Raw genomic sequence first — 19,273 nt, 5'->3', positions numbered from 1 at the left:
ACCCGTGAAAATCTACGAAAGCATATATATATATATATATATATATATATATATATATATATATATATATTGCTTAACATTCATTTTCCAGTCCCGTCCCCCCCCCCCCGTTGACTTTCCCCAACTTCCATTTCTGGTTTATTACAGCAAATGTTACATTCTGCTGTTTGTACATAATATTATGTTGTCACCTGCTATATTTCTTGTTCTCTGTAAATAAAGTTGAAAATGTTTATTTAAATCCTGCCAACGAGTCCATTTTTGTTGTTGTTTCTGCAAATAAGTTGTAAAAGGTTCTCATTCCTTTTCAAAGTCACTATTGTCCTTTTCACACAGTTTATCCGTTAACTTTGCTAACTCTGCATAGTTCATCAGCTTTTCTTGCCACTGTTCTTTTGATGGTACTTCTCCAGTCTTCCAATTTTGTGTTATTAAGATTCTTGCTGCTGTTGTAGCATAAATAAATAATGTCTCTTTTTCCTCCGGCAAGTCTTGTCCTAAAAAAACTAACAGAAAAGCTTCTGATTTTTTAACAGAACTTGTTTCAAACATTTTTTTCAACTTTTTTTCAATTCATTGTATATCATTTCCCAATTTTTTAAATGATCTTGCAATTTTACATGTGGTAAAATGTACAATTCTTTGCCCAATGCAGACGCCCTTCACAGTAAGAACAGTTGAACAGTAAGATGAGTATTAGCAAAATGTATGCTTAGAGGTCACTTCAGGATTTTGGAGACAAAGCAGGGAGGTTCCAGCAGTTTATGGCAGAAGCCCTAGAAAATTAGTATTCTGATGAGGAGCCTCTGCTTGGAATTTCAGATTTTGTTGCAAGTGGTTCATAGACCTCAGGAGGCTAATTTGCTGAATGGGTGCTGTACTTGCATGACTCCGTTGGCAATCTTATACATACTTACCTATGAGTGTCCTATTGAACTCAATTATACTTACTTTTGAATAGGTATGCATAGGACTGAATAGGCACATATAATTTCCAAGTCAGATTGCAGTATTGCTCAGTTTGTTATTGCAGGTGATTTTAGTGTCATTTGAAACAACCCCCTGAATTACTTTATTCTGTCAGAATTACATTCATGTGGGTTCTCCTGAAGGATGCTCCTGACATGTGATTATGAAAGAGGTGGTCCTGGTTTGGTAATCTTTCCCCAGGGCAATTGGCAAGGCTCTGTAGATCCTTTTGGTTGTTCAGAGACCCTTCTTCAGAAAACTTTTCAGGCTGTAGACAAAAATTACTTGATGGGAAACGATGCAGGCAGAAGTTTATTATTGCATTTCAAAAGACTAACCTGTGTATTGTGGCAGGGTATGTTGTGGACTACAGTCTTCTTGATCAATAGCATGAAATGTTATTCCCAGTTTGCAGGACAGAAAGAAATAGGTTAGCTAGCCAGTATTGATACTTCATTGGTTTACTCTGGTCTTTTGACATTCCCTGATATTTTAATAGCAGATGTTATTGATCCTTAGATAGAGCAGTTATCTAATTTTTATATTATTGTTGGGTTCAGTGTGTTTTAAATGATAATTATATTTACATTATATTTATATTAAATTATAATTATATAATTATAAATTATAATTAAATTACAGTTATAATGTATACTGCCTTGGTCATGTTTTGTTTAAGGACAGCATATAACTGTTTAAATAAATGAATGAATAAATTAAAGCGTGCTGCAAATTCAACAAAGTGATCCAGCTGTTTACTTGGACGTACGTTCCACACCACTTCCAAGTAAACACACTTCAGTATTATTCCCAAGCGTGCAGAGGATTGCAGCCTGATGCTGTAGCCTTACAATGCAATCCTATGACTCCTAATACGAAGCAAGCACCATTGAGTTCAATAGGACTTAACATGAGGTAAGCAGGATTGCGCCCTTAAGCCCTCTCACCGAAGGAGTACCTAATTCATTTAGACTTAACTAGCTTATTAAATATTGCGCTGCAGAAGTAATGCGTGACATGTAGAGCCGCCATAAATAAAAAAGCATTTATTATTGACTATATCACCACCTCAACTAAAACACAAAAAAATCATTTAAATGTCTTGACAAGCCTACAGTTTGCCTCAGGACTCGCCCCGCCCGATTCCACCCATAGCAAAACTTGTTTTTTCTTCTTCGTGTTTTATTTCCTAAGGTCGCCGCCTACCTTTCCCCATCCTCCACTTTCCCCGCTGTCATGGTAACCCTCCCAACGCCCGGCGCGCTCTCTCCCTCTCTCAAAATCATCCCACCCGCTCCTTCGCTCTCGGTTTGATGATGATGCAAGCGCGCCGGTACGTGGGGATTCCGCCGGATTACCCGGCATGCCCCGCGGCAAAATGGCGGCCTGAGCCGAGCGCGCGGGTCCCGGCTGAGAGGGGCGGGGGGCAAAGTTTTGCGGCGGGCAAAGGGCGCTTCCCAACCGGCTCGGAACCGGCCTCAAAGTTACGGGGGTTCCCCCAGGGAAGCCGGAGCGCGGGGTTGGGCCCCGGTAGGTGGAGGCGCGGATCCGAAGCGGGGAGCCTGTTGCTGAGATCCGGAGCCCCTCGGTGGGACCACGGGGCGCCCGTGGTTGGGGCCGGGTCGCCAGCCGCCTCTTGGCCCTGGGCTGATGCGGGGCCGTCCGTAGGCAGCAGCAGCAGCGGGTACCGGCGGGCGGGGCTGACCTGCGTCCTCCGTCGGGATCGCGGCTGAGTTGCAGGGAGTGGGCAAGCCGGCTAGGTCTGGGGGTGAAGCGGAGCGGTGGGCTCTCTTGGGGCTGAAAGTTTGATATAAGTGAGCCACGGGGGAGCTGGCTTCTGGGGGACAATTGGAGTTGGGGGAATTGAGAATGGATATTAATAGGTGCGGATTTAAGAATTGATTTAGATCTACTCTTGGGGCAGTGATTTCTTACCCGTACTGTGTGCACAACAGAGGGGGGAATAAGTAAGACTGAAACTTACTGCTGGAGGAGAAATCGCCTGCCTGAGGGACAAAGGATGGAAACAGTGGAGATTAGTACATAGTACTAAAAGGAGCTGCTGGAGCAGGTGAGAGTGAAATTCATGTAGTGTAATTTAACTTTATCTTTATTCCCATTATTTGTGATGATAAAACTTGTTTCTGCTGTACTTATAGGAATTGGAAATCTTCAGTGAATACAGCTCCAGACTGAGAGTTATTCTAGGTTATTTATGTTTATTTATGGTTATTTGTTTTGAAGATTTATATCCAGCCTTTAAATCTAATGAGTCTCAAGATGGGTTACAAGAAACAGGTGACAGTGTGTAGTCTCATGGATGCTGGCATAAGTGATTGATTGTGAACAAGAAGTCTAGCTAAGGAAGGTAGTAAGATACAGTATGTGAAATAAAAGGGAAAGATGATATTATTTGACATTTCAGTGATAGGCAAGAGTGAATGGACAAAGTATTGAATGGCCATGACCTGAGAGAAGCTGGAGGAAGTGAGAGGCTTCGCCGTAGTTGTTTGTGACTCTCAGCACTGCACATCTGTCTTGCAGAATTGCATTTGTTGTGGATACAGATTTAAGTGAAGTAATGAAAGAGGAAATTTGTGGCTTTAGACTGTGTCATCAGCGCTGACACAGCTTTGTCTGCCAGTTGGACCAGCAGGGCTCATAAATAAGAGTTTGTGGTTTTTCTTGGCATATAAACAGGATTAAATTAAATATGCACAATTTGTGGATACAGTAGAAATGGATTTGGTTTCTGAAATGGATTAGTGTTGTCCACGTACACACAAATTTAGCTGAAATCTCTTTGTTTTCCAAAAAATAAATTGATTGCAGTATAACAGAACCACAAGGCTGTCAAGCAAAATGGACACAGTCTACCAAGATCTGCGAGAGGAGTTAAAATGATCATTTGTATAAGTAATGTAATTTGCTTGTTTTCACCAAAAGGATGGGAAACTACCCAACTAATCTGTATCAAGAAGCTGTTATACCCCTGGCATCTAGGTACCGTTGGTGAGCACCAATGACTCACATAATCCCTGGTCATTGTAGCTGTGTCTAATGGGAGATGGAGGCCAACAAAATCTAGAGGACCATAGGTTAGTATATACTGTTCTAAATGCTAGAATGGAAAGATCTCTGCCAACTTCTTCATTTTGAAGAGGAAAAAAGTGACACTTCCGCTTACAATTCAGCTATGAGAAAATATCCCAAACAAACCAAATTCAAGAATAATGTGAGGGAAAGTACGTTAGAGGGGATTAGTATTAGTATCCTTTTCTCATCACTGTACAGGAGATAGAGGTAAACTAGGATGGAGTTGTTCCAGAGAAGGCTTGACCTAGAAGTCTTCCTTGCCTTGAGAAGAATAGGAAGTTGAATGTAAGCACTGAATTGCCTTTCCTTGAGGACAGGAGACATTCTAGTACTGGGATATAGAAAGCAGTACATTCCAAGGTTAGTGTTCTTCCTCTTTCCCCTTACCCTGCCAGCAACCCTGCTAATTGCAGAACCTCTATGATCCATTACCCAAATACACCGTCAGTGGAGACAAACAAGCCTGTCTTACAATGCCTCATGAAAGTATACCCAGAGACCTACGTGACCATGGTGTGGAAGTCACAGGTCCCTTTTACCGAATGATACAGGAAGTCACTCGGCACTTGGAGGACACTGGATTTCTAGGTCAAAGAAATGATTTCCCTAAGCCAGGGGTGCTATGAAGACCACCTTGCTTGGAACAGATTTCTTGAATGAAACAAAAGGGGTTATGTGTTGCATTAGGGGCTGCCTATGCATTTCCTGAGTGTCCTGCATAAGCCTAACATGTGCTTCTCTTCCAGGGAGTAGAAGATGTGGGATGAAAGGAATATGGGAGGCTGCTTTATGCAGAGTCCGATAATTGGCCTGCCTAGCTCATTATTGACTACAGTGAGTGGCATTGCCTCTGCAGGGTTACCTTTAAATGCCAGGGATTGAACTCAAGACTGCCTGCCTGCAATTTGCAAAGCATGTTCTCTATCAATGATCAGTCTTAAAAATCATAAAATGTAGCAAAATCTGTTATACTTTTCCCACTTAGGGGAGAGTATAAAGGGATTGAGATGGATAATGTGGCAGTCAAAGGCTATGTGAATAGGCAAGGAAGAGAGAAACTGGTCCCTCTCCTGCAAATAGCCCTCTTGATTTTCTCTGGCAAGAACGTCTGAAAGGTATATTTGTGGCCATCATGTCTAACTTATTAGCTTGCAGAGCACCTGGCTAGTTACTATAGATTGCTAGATTAGGCTGATGTTGGTTTGCTTCAGCAAGGAAATTCTTATGAAAGAAGTCTAATCCATATGAGTAATTCCTAGATAGCTTCGGCCAGTGCTTTTCTTCTGGGGGTACGCATACCCCTAAACATTTTGTGAATCTAAATATGGCCTCATTGAGGGGCAGTATTTCAATATGAGTAGAAAAATGAGAATACCCCTAAGCATTTTTTTTTTGGGGGGGGAGCATTGACTTCAGCTGATACTTTGTAAATCAGGAGTGGGGAACCTCCAGCCCCTGGACCAAACGTGGTCTGACAGGTTCAAATTTGTTCTGCAAGACTATTTCCCCCAAATCTTGTCCAACTAACATAATATGTGCCATCAGGTGTGTGGCAGGTAGTGATGTGGCTGCCTGTGCACAATTGAGAGCCTTAAAGTATGCTCCTAATTGTGCACTGGCAAGGGAATGCAGCCATTGGCTCTACCACCCATCAGTGGCTCAGCAGTAGAGTTGGAACTTGATGGATTGACTGTATATGATTCTTTGATGTCTGACTTTGGGACTTCAAAGCACCCAGTCACCTGATATTGTGATTGACAGGTGCGGAGCCCTCCCAAATTTGGCCTGGTAGGCTTGATCCAGGATCTGGCCACAGAGCTCATACCTGCTTTAAATAATTGCTGTAAGGAAGACTTTCTCAAAATGCCTTATTAAAATAGTTCTTAAGAGCTATGAGGAAGTGACAAAGGCGAATACACAGCAACCTTTATTTTTAAGTCCATTCTTTTATCTAAAATTTTTGTAAGCCATATCCATTTTATATGAATTTTGGCTAATTGCCTATTTAGTGCTCAAAGTAAACTGCATGTAAACACAATAGCAATCAACGGGTCACAAATCTGGATGTTTTAGAGGCGTGAGTTGCACAACTAAGGGTATACCTGTTGCCTAGCCCTAAGTGTTGTTTTTGCACTAAAGACTCCTGCCAGGCTTGGATATAGTTGTGTCTGATCTTCAGGAACACTGAACACACTTTTTCTTAGTCACTGCTCGGAGAATAAAAGTATGTGGAATTTGGTCCCTCCACGTCGCAGGCCCATAGTGAACTTTAGTCAGAATGATACGGGAAACTGTGCTGCCTTGTGGGAAGGAGATCATAAGACTATTCTAGCTTGATCTCATGCCTCCTTCATCCTATTCATACTGATGTCTTTGACCCATTATGCACTGAAGACCTGCTCATAATTCAGGATTGCCTCTTGTGCTGTCCCTGGTTGGAAGAGCTGCTGATTGATTCAGAAGCTAATAAAGGAGGAACTCTGGTAAGCAGGACTGTCTGACGTTCTTAATATGGGTTCTCTGAAGCCTGCTGGAGAAAGCATATTAAGTGTCGAGTCTTCTGGTTTCCATTTAATGTGAGGAAGATCAGCCCCCTCTCAGTTCAAAGGATCTCTTGGAGGGATTCATAGTGGGCTCCTTTCTTCCCCAATTTAGCCATTTCCCTGCTTTACCCCCTGTACAAGACTTGTTGGAAAAACATCACGTCGTTTCCTGCCTGTGCAGGAAATCCATTGGTGTCTTTCTCAGGGAAGGGGTTGGCCTGTATTCACCACAGTTCCTTGAATTATGAGGTAGGCATGTGAAGTCCACGTGAGAGAGCCAGTGTGGTGTAGTGGTTAAGAGCGGTAGATTCGTAATCTGGTGAACCAGGTTTGTGTCTCCGCTCCTCCACATGCAGCTGCTGGGTGACCTTGGGCTAGTCACACTTCTTTGAAGTCTCTCAGCCCCACTCACCTCATAGAGTGTTTGTTGTGGGGGAGGAAGGGAAAGGAGATTGTTAACTGCTTTGAGACTCCTTAAGGGGAGTGATAAAGTGGGATATCAAATCCAAACTACTACTACTACTACTATTCTTCTTCTTCTTCTTCTTCTTCTTCTTCTTCTTCTTCTTCTTCTTCTTCTTCTTCTTGGGACAGGTGTCCTTTCCCTCCCACATGTAGACTTCTGGTCAAAGGTGGAACTGGTCTGTTGGCTGATTCTCTTCATTTGAAGCCACCTGGTAACTGAGGGCCCTCCATTGCCAGGTCTCCATTGTCGTATGAGGGAAGCATGTGTTAAACAGTCAGCCTTTGGTCTTCAGGAAGTTTTAACAATAGTTTGCCTTTGTATCCCAAGTTCCCCCAGGTATGGAGGAATCACCTACCCTTACCTAAGTCCTGTTGGGGCACCCTCCCAATTCTCACACAGTATACCCACTTGAATATTATATGGAATGATATGCTAAACTGTGCATCTCACTTTGCACACCGTTTCTGGCAAGTTCTCTAAAGTCAGTAGTGTGTGTGCCTGCCTTGCTTCCTGTACTGCCTTTTCAAATTGTTTGCTTAAAATTGTTTTTGCATGGAAGTAGAATAATCAACATATCCCGAAATGCAGGGAAAATGAAATCTTTGGTAAAATTGGCCAGAAAGAGTAAACAAAGTGGTTATGCTTATGATACTGTTGCAGATTTTAAGTATTGGGGAGAGTCTATAATTGTATACTGTATATGTTGTTGCCACAATTCATTTTCAGTGGCTTGAGTTTGGGGGGGTATATAGCTCTTGTAAAATAGTTTACCTTAGACCCCCTTTTCCCACAGTGCTTTTAATTTAGGCCTGGGAAATAGTGGATAAATATTAGTATTTTTTTTTCAGGGTCGAGGACTTAGTAGTTCAAGTTAAATCAGAACTGCAGTATAGCCAAAAGAAGAGGGATTTTGGAGCTGGAAAAGGATTTTAGATTATTTGAAGCTTCCATGCATAGTTCTTGCGAAACTTCGTTAGGAATTATGTGCATGCAAGAGCAGAGTTAAGTCTTTAGTCTATATAGTATATAAATCTGTCTGGGGATCAAAAAATAAACATCTCGGTTTAGCTAGTTTGAAGAGGTTGAAGAGAAAAGCAGCCATTTTCCTTGGGACATGACCTGTGACTGGTTCACTTCAGCACCAGGTTGGAGCTTTGATTTGACTAACTGGGATGGTAACTTAATGCAGTGTTAATGATCGTTTCAATGCCCAGGGATCAACAGAGTCAGACTTTTGCTTCCAGCAAGGTCAACACCTTATGCCTGAGGCTGCTTTATCATAGCCAAGCTATAAAGTTGGATTCACAGACACCTGCTGCAGGAATTGCCATTGGGAGTTCTGGCTTGCATGTTTTAATGTTTCAGTTCTAAGCTTTCTTTAATGTGCTTTTGTTTCTCAAAAGGATTAGATCAAACATACATTTTCACTGGGTTTCTTTTAAATGTTCAAGTGAGCACAGCCTACTACTCCCCCCACCCCCATGTCCTTTAATTTAACCAATATATATGTTTTACATCCCTAGTTCAAACAGTAGTTGTGCCTTAATTTTGGCTGTTCCTGAACCTGAGTTATGTTTTTTTTAAATTATTATTATTATTTTGTGATATAGTTCCCTCCCCTGAATCTTAATTTTCTTTTTTCTTTATAAATAAATGCTATCAGCTTGAAATCAAATTCTTTCAAGGAAGAGGCAGGAAGTACTCAGTGGCACTTGGTAATTTGAGAGGGCTTCTTTTGAGCACTGGTTTAAAATTCCATTCATATCACACTATTGTTTTTGTCTCTATTTCCTTATTTCCTTCTTTTCACCTTTAAGTAGACATGGTTAGGATTGCAGCCTTCATCCTTCTAATGAAAGCATGTAATACTTGTTCATTAATATGCATTCAAACGTGGTGATGGCAGTGATTTCCAGGACATGGATTTTTAAGTTGTTGCAACTTAAAGGGCACATAATTTTAAACCGGTCTGTTCGTGATTATTCAAAATAGCAGTCTGTTTCTTAAAAGGTCAAAAGAGTTCGCACACACATTTACATATTTACCTGCTGCCTCGCAGGACATCTTTGGGAGGAAAAAAGGCTAAGGAGTAAACCCTATACAAATTCGGAGTGGAGTTCCTAAGTGTTGGATGGCACATTGTTCTCCTCCTTTTGGCAACTCCTGTAGCCAAACTGGTGCTAAACATATTGCTCTGCTTTCCTTTGGACCACGTCAGTGAGGGGGTTCTTTTCATCTGGGCAACCCAGGACCTCTATACACGCTGCCAAGGCTTGTGGCTCAGAGAGAGTTCACTTTGGTGCTGCTAATGCAATAAAACCAACGTGGGAGGCAGCAGTTACCAGTCTCTGCAGCCACAGCAGCTGCTGTGATTCTACAAGGATTTGTAGTCCATCGTCTCAAGACAGACAGATGCCAACAACAACAAAATTTGGATTTATTTGTAATTATATATTAGTTTGTAAAGAGTTGGTAACTACAATCTTTAGAAATAACAAGTTGTTGAAATACTGAAGTACCTTGATCCGGAAACGCATCATTTAAAAATACCCACTATAAAACCAGAACACAGTTTGTACTGTTAAGACATTTAGCATTTGTTTTAAAATAGGTATTGTCAGGGGTTCAGGAGCAGAGGCGAGGGCAAGGGAGGAAACAGAGAGCGAGGGGGAGGAGGCAGAAGAAAAGATGAGTGATGACGACGACCCGAGATCTCCGAGTCTTTCCAGTGAATCAGAAGATTCACAGGAAGGAGCGCCAGTGGCCAGAGCAAGGGGGGAGCTTAGGGGGACACCCCAGGAAGAAGGGTCCAGAGGGGGCTCAGAGAGCAGCAGTTGGAAATCAGGGCCAGCATCACCAACAGAACGTAGTGGAGAGGAAGGGCACCAGGTACCGAGCTCTGGCAGCTCGCAGCAGGAGGGAGGGCATGAGTCAGGAGTGGCCACACCTCCATCGGGGAGCGAGGAAACGGTCAGGCGGCAAGTGGAAGGTTGGGCGCGCGCGCCAAGTTCAAATACACAGGAAGGTGGAGCAGTAAGCAGCCCGGAAAGGGAGCCAGGTCCTAAAGCCCGACGCAAGGAGACAGAAGGATCCGGGGGGTCAGCGTCAGAAGCGTCCAGAAAGGAAGAGACCACGGGGGGGCAGAGGGACCCAGAGAAGAACGGTCAGGCGGAAAAGGTGGAGTAAGGCTAGGGTACTTAGCTGGTGTACAGGAGGCGGAGACTCAGACGGAGCTTCGCCGGTCTAACCCATAAGACGTAGAGTTGCACACAGCAGCTTGAGAATGGAAACTGTAATTCAATAAAGACTTTTACTAAGTAACCGCTGGCTAGCGTGATCCTCTGTGAGCTAGGATCTTGAAGCAGCTCTGACAGGTATACAGTGTTTTTACTTTTGGCTAGTGTATGGTGGCAGCTGTAGAATTTCTACACACCTTGTATTGATATTGAACAATTTTCAGTCTTGTGTTGGAGTGTATATCTATTGCTATATAAATTCCAGCCCTGATAAATTTAGACTCTCCTGCTTAGATGTGTCTCTGGGGCAGGAGGAGGTTGATTTGAAGTTGTGTTGAAGTTACCACCATTTCCTTGTTATGGTCGGATCCCTGTTCTAAGAGACCCTTCAGCCTAATTCACTAAGAATCCTAACAGGAAAGGATCCAATACCCCTTCCCTTTCACTGGAGGAGAAGACTATATTCTTCGAGAAGAGTATATTCTTGGTGGCAAATGGGGGTCTTTTCACAGTTACCTATATATAAAGTATATGAAGAGGGAATTTAGTAAACTCCTCTCCTTTCTGCTCTTTTGTGGGAAGCTGAAAGGAAACTCCCTTTTCTCTCGCCTGAGGAGAGGAGAATTGTGTCCCAATGTAAATTTCTGCATTGTTCTCCATTCCAAACCCAGCATTTGCGCCCCCCCCCCCGTGGAAGGCTGGGAATAAGCACCACAAGCAACATTGCACATCATTGCTTAGTTCTTCAGAGCCTATAACTCATAAATAAGTAAATAAATGTTGTCTGATCATCTTTGTTGTTGAGACAAAGTCTGTCTGGGTCCTTAGGAAATTTTAATCTGAAAATCATCCACAACAGCAGTAACTGGTGGAACTACAGCCTTTTTTTAAGCTTTGCTATGCTCACTTAATACTTAAAGTGTAGAGAAACCATTGTGTTTGAGGCCTTTAGGAAATAGTATCAAACTTACTGATAAATTTTAATTGAGCAACTGCCCGTTGGAATTTTCATTTCATTGAAGAGTAGTGATTTTAAGGAGAGCAGCACAGTGTCCTCAGAGACTGAAACACCGTTCCAAAGAAACAAAAGGCATTTTTCTGAGTTTGTAGAAAGTCTTCAAGGGAAGAATTACTTCTGTGTTCTCTCTAGATCAGCTGAAAAAATTGACTATTAAGATTGGGATGGGCATTTAATGATCTGTGTGCATCGTGAGGCTACCTATGAATAAGCAATGGTCTCATGCCAACTGGGAACCCTTGAAAGTACAGTGGTGCCTCACAAGACGAAATTAATTCGTTCCGCAAGTTTTGTCGTCTTGCGATTTTTTTCGTCTTGCGAAACACGGTGTCGGGAAAGTTTTGGAAAAGCTTCAAAAATCACCAAAGTCTTCAAAAACCTCAAAAAAGGCTACCACACCGCGTTCTATGAGTTGCTCCTCGAAGTCAAGTCGCAACTGTATTAATGGTGTTAAGAAAAAGGAAACAAACTTGCAAGACGTTTCCGTCTTGCAAAGCAAGCCCATAGGGAAAATCGTCTTGCGAAGCAGCTCAAAAAACAACCCTTTCGTCTAGTGAGTTTCTTGTCTTGCGAGGCATTCGTCTTGCGAGGTACCACTGTACAGTGATGCTGCAGAAAGTAAGCCAAGTTCTTTGTAAGATTCTAAAACTTCTAAAGGGTATATTTACAAGGATCAAACCTCCCAGCTCCCAACTTGTAGCTTTAGAAATAACTCTGATAGGATTTAGCGTAGTCAGCGCCCCGGCTGGGTGTGGAGAATGTATTGCCATGTAGTATTTAGTATTGGATTGACAGCCTGTAATATAAACATTAGTCCAAACACGATCTTATACCGAAACTCCGCCCATGCAAGGAGCCAGCCGTCTTCCTGCCACGCGCCATAAATCGTTTACGGTTTGCTCGTGCCAGTGCATTTGAGAAACAGCTGCACACTGGGATTAGCAGTTTGTAGAGAGCCTCTGCTGAGCTAAATTAGGGCCTACTGCCCTGGTTGTCAATGCTGGTAATGGGGGGGGGGGAGTGAAATAGCAGAAGTGTTTCTCTGCACCAAAAGGCTATTAGTTCAGGGAATGAGGGTGGGGATTTGCGTAGTAGAGGGCAGTGAGTAATGGTGTTCTGGGCTGATAGAGTAGCTATGTGCTGACATACTTCTTGCTCATGAACAGAGCTGGAATGCCTGATCGATGGTTGCCCCACATCATGGGGAGATTAGTCATTAAATGGAACCAGTATGCCATCAAGCTTTTTTCTGTAGCATGGCAAATGTGCAGGTAAATGTTAACATGCTGAGGAAGAGAATAGCTTGGCAGTAGGGATGTTTCGTTGGGATTGCTTTGTTCTCATACAGAATGGCCACCCTTTCCAGTTATTTGGAAGGAGACTTTGTGCCTAATATCCTAAAGATATTTCTGTGTAACTCTTAGGTCTTCCTTCTGTCCAGTTTTCTTTTCTCATGACCTGTACAGTTTTTTGTTTTTTAATTGCTCTTCTAAACTGCCCTTTACTCAAATGAATTCCCTAAAATATAAATGATAGACTTCAGGACAAAGAGTAGCAGCAATTACAGATAAAAATTCAGCAGCAGACATGATACTCCTCAAATTCCCAAACCTTGGAGAGTCTAATCAGTGCCAACAAAAGCCTGGGTAAACAAGTGTGTTTTACTTGGCACCAGAAACCCATCAGTGTAGAGGCTAACTGCACCTCTGTGTCAGGGAATTCCTTAGTTAGGGTCTTCTCTGTAGTGGCACCCCATCCCCTGTCACTATACAGTGTTTTATCCCCACTGAAACAAGGAAGAAAGCCTCTTCTGCTGATCTCAGGTCAGCTTGTAAATGGAAACAGGTATTTTGATTCTGGGCTTATTTCGGACTTTGTTTCTCAGCATTGACACCTTAAATGGGAGCCAGAAATTTATAGGGAGCCAGTGCAGGCCACACCACTAGCATAATCCTGCATAGATGTTCCAGGCAACAGCCTAGCAACAGTGTTCTGCACTAGCTGGTGTTTTCAAACCATCTTAGAAGGCATTTCTGAGTAGGAAAAGCATCATGTTTGGAACAGCTTTGACTTGCACTATGGATGCTGGTCTGATATTAGAATAGCTCCATAATTTCTGTGGGATAAAATGTTGGGTGAGATCACATGGAACCTCTTTAATATTCTGTCTTTTTTCATTCTGCAGTTGAGTAAGTGGGCAAGAGGCCACTATATTGTTGGTTACAGAAACAGAACAAAAATGATCCATAAATACACACATGCACAAACAAAAAACTAGCCATTTTTTGGAAACCATGTTGCAGAGTTTGGGGTACTTTGCAGAATGTATTATTTGTTTATTAAAAACACCCTCAATTCAAATGATTATTTGGAGGATCAGAAATTAGTTGTGCATTAGTAACTTCCTTTTCCATTCCCTGTTTCAACATGAACCATAGTTTGCTTTGTTGCCTGCATCAGCAAATTGTGCTTTGTGCTTTCTCTCTAAATCAGAATTAGAAACCTACTTCAAACTATGGTTTCAGATTCCAGTTTGGAGAGCAAGTTCTAACCAGAGATTGCCAATTCAGACATCACAATACATGATTGTTAGTGCTAAATGGGAAGCAGAGATAGACACTGCATGCAAGAGGCAAGGAGAGGATGTACAAGTCTGTGGCTTGTACATTGTCTTCTAAAGCACCATTTTGCAGAGCTATCTGATTTTTTATTCATTCTCTTTTCACTTAACGCTGGTTGTAAATCCACAATTTTGCTACTTGTGCCCAAGTATTAACCTTAGGACACATTAATAATTCAGCCTATCACAGATGGACTTCCCATGCTGTTTGGTAAGTAAAACAGTATTTTATTTACCTGTATGTAGTGAGCTATGCTTGGGAACGACCATTTTAAAATCTTGTAGTTTTATCTGTTGCCATGTCTCTTCGGTTAGCTCCACTGAGTATTGAACATATTGATGTTCGTATTATATTTCTTTTCTGAACCAAAAGGACATTGATAGGGAGGAAAGAAAAAGCCCAATTATGGCCTGGTTCCCATGTTATGCTAAGCCATGGTTAAGCCAAAGTTTATAAACTGGTAAGAAACCATGGTTTGTGAAGATGGTTTGTTCATGATTAGTAAACCATGGTTAAGCTACTGGGCCAGGTTCATAAAATGTGGTTTATAAACTGTAGTTAGCATTGCATGCAAACACAGCCATAAAGATATTGAGGTGGAAGTACTTAGACATAGGCCTTGTTCCCATCTCACTGGAAACCAAACTATGGGCTTGATTGTGTTCAGTGATGACAAATATATGCTTTTTGCAAAAACCTAAATTTCTCAAACTGATGACATTGCTATGACAGGGTCATCAACAATGGGTTGGCTAACTGTATGTATCTGAAAATTTAGTGAATACCTGTATCCACAACCTTTTCACCTAGGCACAGTCCCACCACACAAGTTCAAAGGAGCCCACTGATGGCATCCTCTTCAGCACTGTGGAGGTATTGAAGTAGGGTCTACAGTCACCGTAAGAGTACTTTGAGCAACACCTCCTGAGTTCTGGCAGAGGTAGAGAGGAGGTTTAGTCCAAATCGAGTCCCCACAGTTCTTTTCAGTGCCTATATCCAGATCACCTTCCCATATAGTTCCCACCAGTGATAATTGGTATATCTGGGAGGCCCCCCTTGAGCTTTCCATCTGGCTGTACTCATAAACTAACTGTGAGTAGATACCATCTCAACAGCTTCCACACAATGACCTCACCTGGGCAATGCATATTTCTACTTTTGCTCAGAGTGAAGCCTTGCTGCAATTTGCTGCTAGACACTGTTTTGTTCTTAAGAAACAACTGGAGAGTGGTATGCAAATATAACAAAATGATTGATAGGCATAAATTCAAAGTCCCACCTCCCCAGCCCATTAGTGTTCCTAAGCAACCATGAGGGCTAGTAACTTTAGTAAAGCAATATGTACTGAAATATAACAGGGTCTCACGAGCTGTGTCTTGCAGTGCCTTTCCCCAAATAAGTATCATAGAATCATAGAATCATAGAGTTGGAAGAGACCACAAGGGCCATCGAGTCCAACCCCCTGCCAAGCAGGAAACACCATCAGATTGTAAATCAAGATTCTTTGTGTAGAGTTCAACCTACATATAAAGCATGGAGTATTTTCCCTCCACTGTGTGTGAGAGAGAGATATTTCTAACCCTCTCTCTCCTCCTGCTGGGTGTTTGTTGATGCTGCTGGAAGTGATTTTCTTTCCACCCCTTACCCCCACCCCATTAAAAAATCCAAAATAGAGTGTTAGCTTTCTGCCTGAAAGGAGTTAACCTCATGTTGACTGATGAACCTTGGATATGCTTATTTCAAGGGATTGCATGTTGTCCACCGCACCTGTGTGCATCTACACTCACTGACTTTTAAACTGGGGATAATTCATTGTCGGTCATGATAGTTCTTGGTTTGTTGCTGGCTACTTTTCACATGGAAATGTTTTGGAGGTACTGTGAATAATTTGGGGGGTGGTGTTGAGGGGAGAGATTGGACAAGGGAGAGCTGATGGACATGCAAATAAGACTTTAATTCTCCTTGTCGTATTCTCTTTGCCCAGCTGTATATAGTAACTTCACAGTACGTGTCTCTTCCTATTCCTATGAAAGTAGACTTTGTTCTCTGAAGACTGCTAATCATGCCCCATGGGGGTGTAATCAGTTATAAGGTATTTAATATATGCAGGCAGGAACAGGCTGCCTGGCCAGGCTGGCAGATTGCAACACTACAATTATAAAGGGCCCCTTTCCCCTGCTCTGCCCGCCCACCAGTGGCAGGATGAGGGCTTTGCCCTGAGATGCTGTAAAACATACAAAGGATAAACGTGGGCGGGAGCTGGGTAAGCGCAGAGACACCTCCTTTGCCTGCCTGCTGTTTTCCTGCTTATCCGAATGCTGGGAGAGACAGTACTGCTGAGACTTCTGGAAGCTGGGAGCAGTTGGAGGGGGGGGGTGGCTGGTAAAAGGGCTCCCCCCCTCTTTCTTTTGGTGGAGCCTAATGGGGCTTTTCTTCATGGGCATGTGCTTGGAAACGAGGAAACTCATTTCAGTATCTTCGAAGAGAATGGGATTTTTGTTGCATTTCTCTCGCTTGCAGTGCGAATGTGGCACACCCTGCTGCCTCATCGGTCTTTACTTCTTATTGCCTCTCTATGTTTTTGGTGCTTTCTCTGCCCATTTTCATTTTTGTAGCCCCCCCCCCCCAGTTTTAATTAAAACCATGGTAGCAAACCTTCCACAACTTTCCAGGTGCTCCCTGTGTTCCTTGATCGTTTACATGAAGCCAAACCACCCCTGGATTGTTGAAGAGCGTTTGCTAAAAAAGCAAAACCAAACCGATTGTGCTATAAAATGGAACAAACAAGGCGTGAGCTGTTTGTCTTTGCCTTGCAATAACACTTGGTCTGGGGTTCTAACAAGCTTCTACCTGTAAGGGGAGTGGGGCAGAAATTGTCTTGGACAATCTCAAGGCAGTCCTGGATTTAAGTTCAGTGCTTTTGGAGAGAGAATGTGATTCACACTTTTAGTTTCCAAAAGCAAACTTGAAAGCAGAACATTTGTGTGAGACAATTAAGAGGGAAGGCAGTGCCCTTCAGCTTGATCTAGGCTTGTCTGGGAAGCTGGCAACAGCTCTTTTTGAGGTAAACCGTCTCCTATTTCAGTAATGTCCTTTAATTGTATATTATTAGCACAATCCATTCATATTAGTCCTACATAGTGCACACCACGGACAGCTGCTTGTACTTGACAAAAACTGGCAACCGTTTGATTTTGATGGAGACATAAGGTTACCTGTTCATATTGTCCACTGTTACTGTACGACGTCACTCATGTCAGCGCATAAGTGGAGTGGAATTGGCTTTGCTTGTCTTCACAACAGCACTGTAGGGAGATAAAAGTTGTAGTACTGTATTCTGCTTTGCACGTGGGCACTTGACACTAAGCCATAACATAGCCAAGGTGGTCCTATAGCTGAGCTTCTCAGTCTGGAGAAGTTTAATAGGTTGGAGTCTCAGAATTCACTGTTGCCTTTGCGAAGGAGAAGCAGAATTAGAGAACACTTCTGCCTCTGAAGACTTTGTGGGTGCATAGCATGTATGTAGCTCCACCCTGTGTGGGCGGCTATAAGAGCAGGGTCCCCTCCATGTTTACCAGGCATCTGAGACCTTTGCCTTGATTTCTGAGGCTTCCTGTTGTGGCAGGTGGCTCTGAGAGGAAGAGTTCAGTAGAGCAGAAATCATATCTGCCTTTGCTGACTTTTGGTAGTGTATTTGTGTGAAAGGGTGTTGAGGTGGAGAAGAGAGAGAGAGAGAGAGAAATACCCTGCGGGGGGGGGGGGGGAGGAGAGGATGGTAACTGGCTTTGAAAAAGGGAGTTGTGTTAAACCAAACATTAAAGGGTAGTTTAGCAGTTTCTTTCAGCTTCCTTCTGTTAAACCGAGATTTTTAGATGGTTGAATACTGGCTGTTTTGAGCAAAAGCTGGGTTGGCAGGGAGGAAGGGAGAAGCTTCTTACATATTTCTTAAAACCATTCTTGGCTAGAAGGATCCAGCTGCTTCCCAGCTAGCCCAGTCTACAGAAACAAATGTGCATGCGTGCACGCGCGCGCGCGCGCGCACACACACACACACACACACACACACGAAAGTTATCCTTATGAATTCCCCTTCTCACCCTATTTTGTTTGCTTCAGTGCACTTGGTAGTGGCTCCAGTACTCCTCTGTCCGGGTTCACGGCTAAGGCAGTGGTGGAGGTCTGTAGCTGGCATAGTTGGAGGGACTGCGGAGGCCACGTGGGCTTGGCTGCTTGTTTTTGTTCTCTGCTTTGCGTGGAATGCAGTGTGTTTGTCTTTCTTGGCCTGTGGTTTCAGCCTGCATTCCTGCGCATAGAGTCAGCCTGGCGGCAGGCGGCGTGCTGTTCATGCCCTGCGGCTACATGCTTTCAGCTCCACATCAAAGGTGTGTTTAGTGCGTAGCTTGTGCCGTTCTTGGCCACACCTGGTGGCCTGCAGGCACGCAGGTAGGAGGGGCCTGGGTTGTGTTTGCAGACAGTGTTTTAAGGTTTAGACTTCTTTGCTGTACTTATGAAAGCAGAAGAGCTGAGTTTATGTTAAACAGTGGGGGGGAAAATCCACATCCATGGTAGCTGAGGAACTCAGCAGGGAGAGACGGTTGCTTTAGGGTCGGGTGGCGCTGTGGTCTAAACCACTGAGCCTGCGATGGGGTGAGCTCCCGTTGCTCGGTCTCAGCTCCTGCCAACCTAGCAGCTCGAAAGCAAGTAGATAAATAGGTACTGCTCTGGCGGGAAGTTAAACGGCGTTTCCGTGCGCTGCTCTGGTTTCGCCGGAAGCGGCTCAGTCATGCTGGCCACATGACCTGGAAAAACTGTCTGTGGACAAACATCAGCTCCCTTGGTCAGTAAAGCGAGGTGAGCGCCACAACTCCAGAGTCATTCATGACTGGACTTAACTGTCGGGGTCCTTTACCTTTACCTTAACCAGCAGCAGCACCTAAAAGCCTACAATAACTGTTGCCTGTTCTCTTCAAATGGACTAGCTTGTGCTCAATTCAACTCCAGTTAAGGTCAGTTGAGGTGGGTCCACTCCTGCATGTTACTGGTTGGATCCCTGATGACTGGATTAGTTGCTTGAGCTGTCAGACTGTACCTTCTGAACTGAAGGGGAAATTGGGACTCATCCTACTTCTGCTCTCAGGAGAACATCCGTGGATGCCTTTGGTCCAAATGTGTGGCGTGCTTGGCATCTGCCTGTTCCTGCCAGTCTACACAACAGAGGTAGCTCACATCAGTGTGGTTGTGGGGCTGTTCTGGAAGGAAAGGTTGACTAGGATGCTTTCTTCCTGGTTGAGTGTGCTCTCTCCAAGTACAGATGATTTAATGCC

The 19,273-nt window shown here is 43.4% G+C and overlaps 1 protein-coding gene across 6 annotated transcripts in view; it reads left to right on the top strand.

The window, feature by feature from the left end:
• Nucleotides 1–2,376: 2,376 nt before the first annotated feature.
• The window catches only part of TJAP1 (tight junction associated protein 1), a 42,283-nt gene continuing 25,386 nt past the window's right edge, over nt 2,377–19,273 (top strand). For 2 of the 6 annotated variants that reach the window (XM_082217083.1, XM_082217078.1), the window contains exon 1: nt 2,386–3,040. The gene's annotated coding sequence lies outside the window, so the exon portion shown is untranslated. Of the gene's footprint in view, nt 3,041–6,379; nt 6,549–7,202; nt 7,411–19,273 lie in introns of those variants that run through there. The other 4 variants (XM_082217081.1, XM_082217082.1, XM_082217079.1 and 1 more) reach the window with 4 other exon arrangements.

Source organism: Podarcis vaucheri (assembly GCF_965113315.1).
Source record: "Podarcis vaucheri genome assembly, chromosome: 3".
Lineage (NCBI taxonomy): Eukaryota > Metazoa > Chordata > Lepidosauria > Squamata > Lacertidae > Podarcis > Podarcis vaucheri.
Note: the sequence above shows the minus strand (reverse complement) of the source record. Positions and strands in the feature narration are given on the sequence as shown.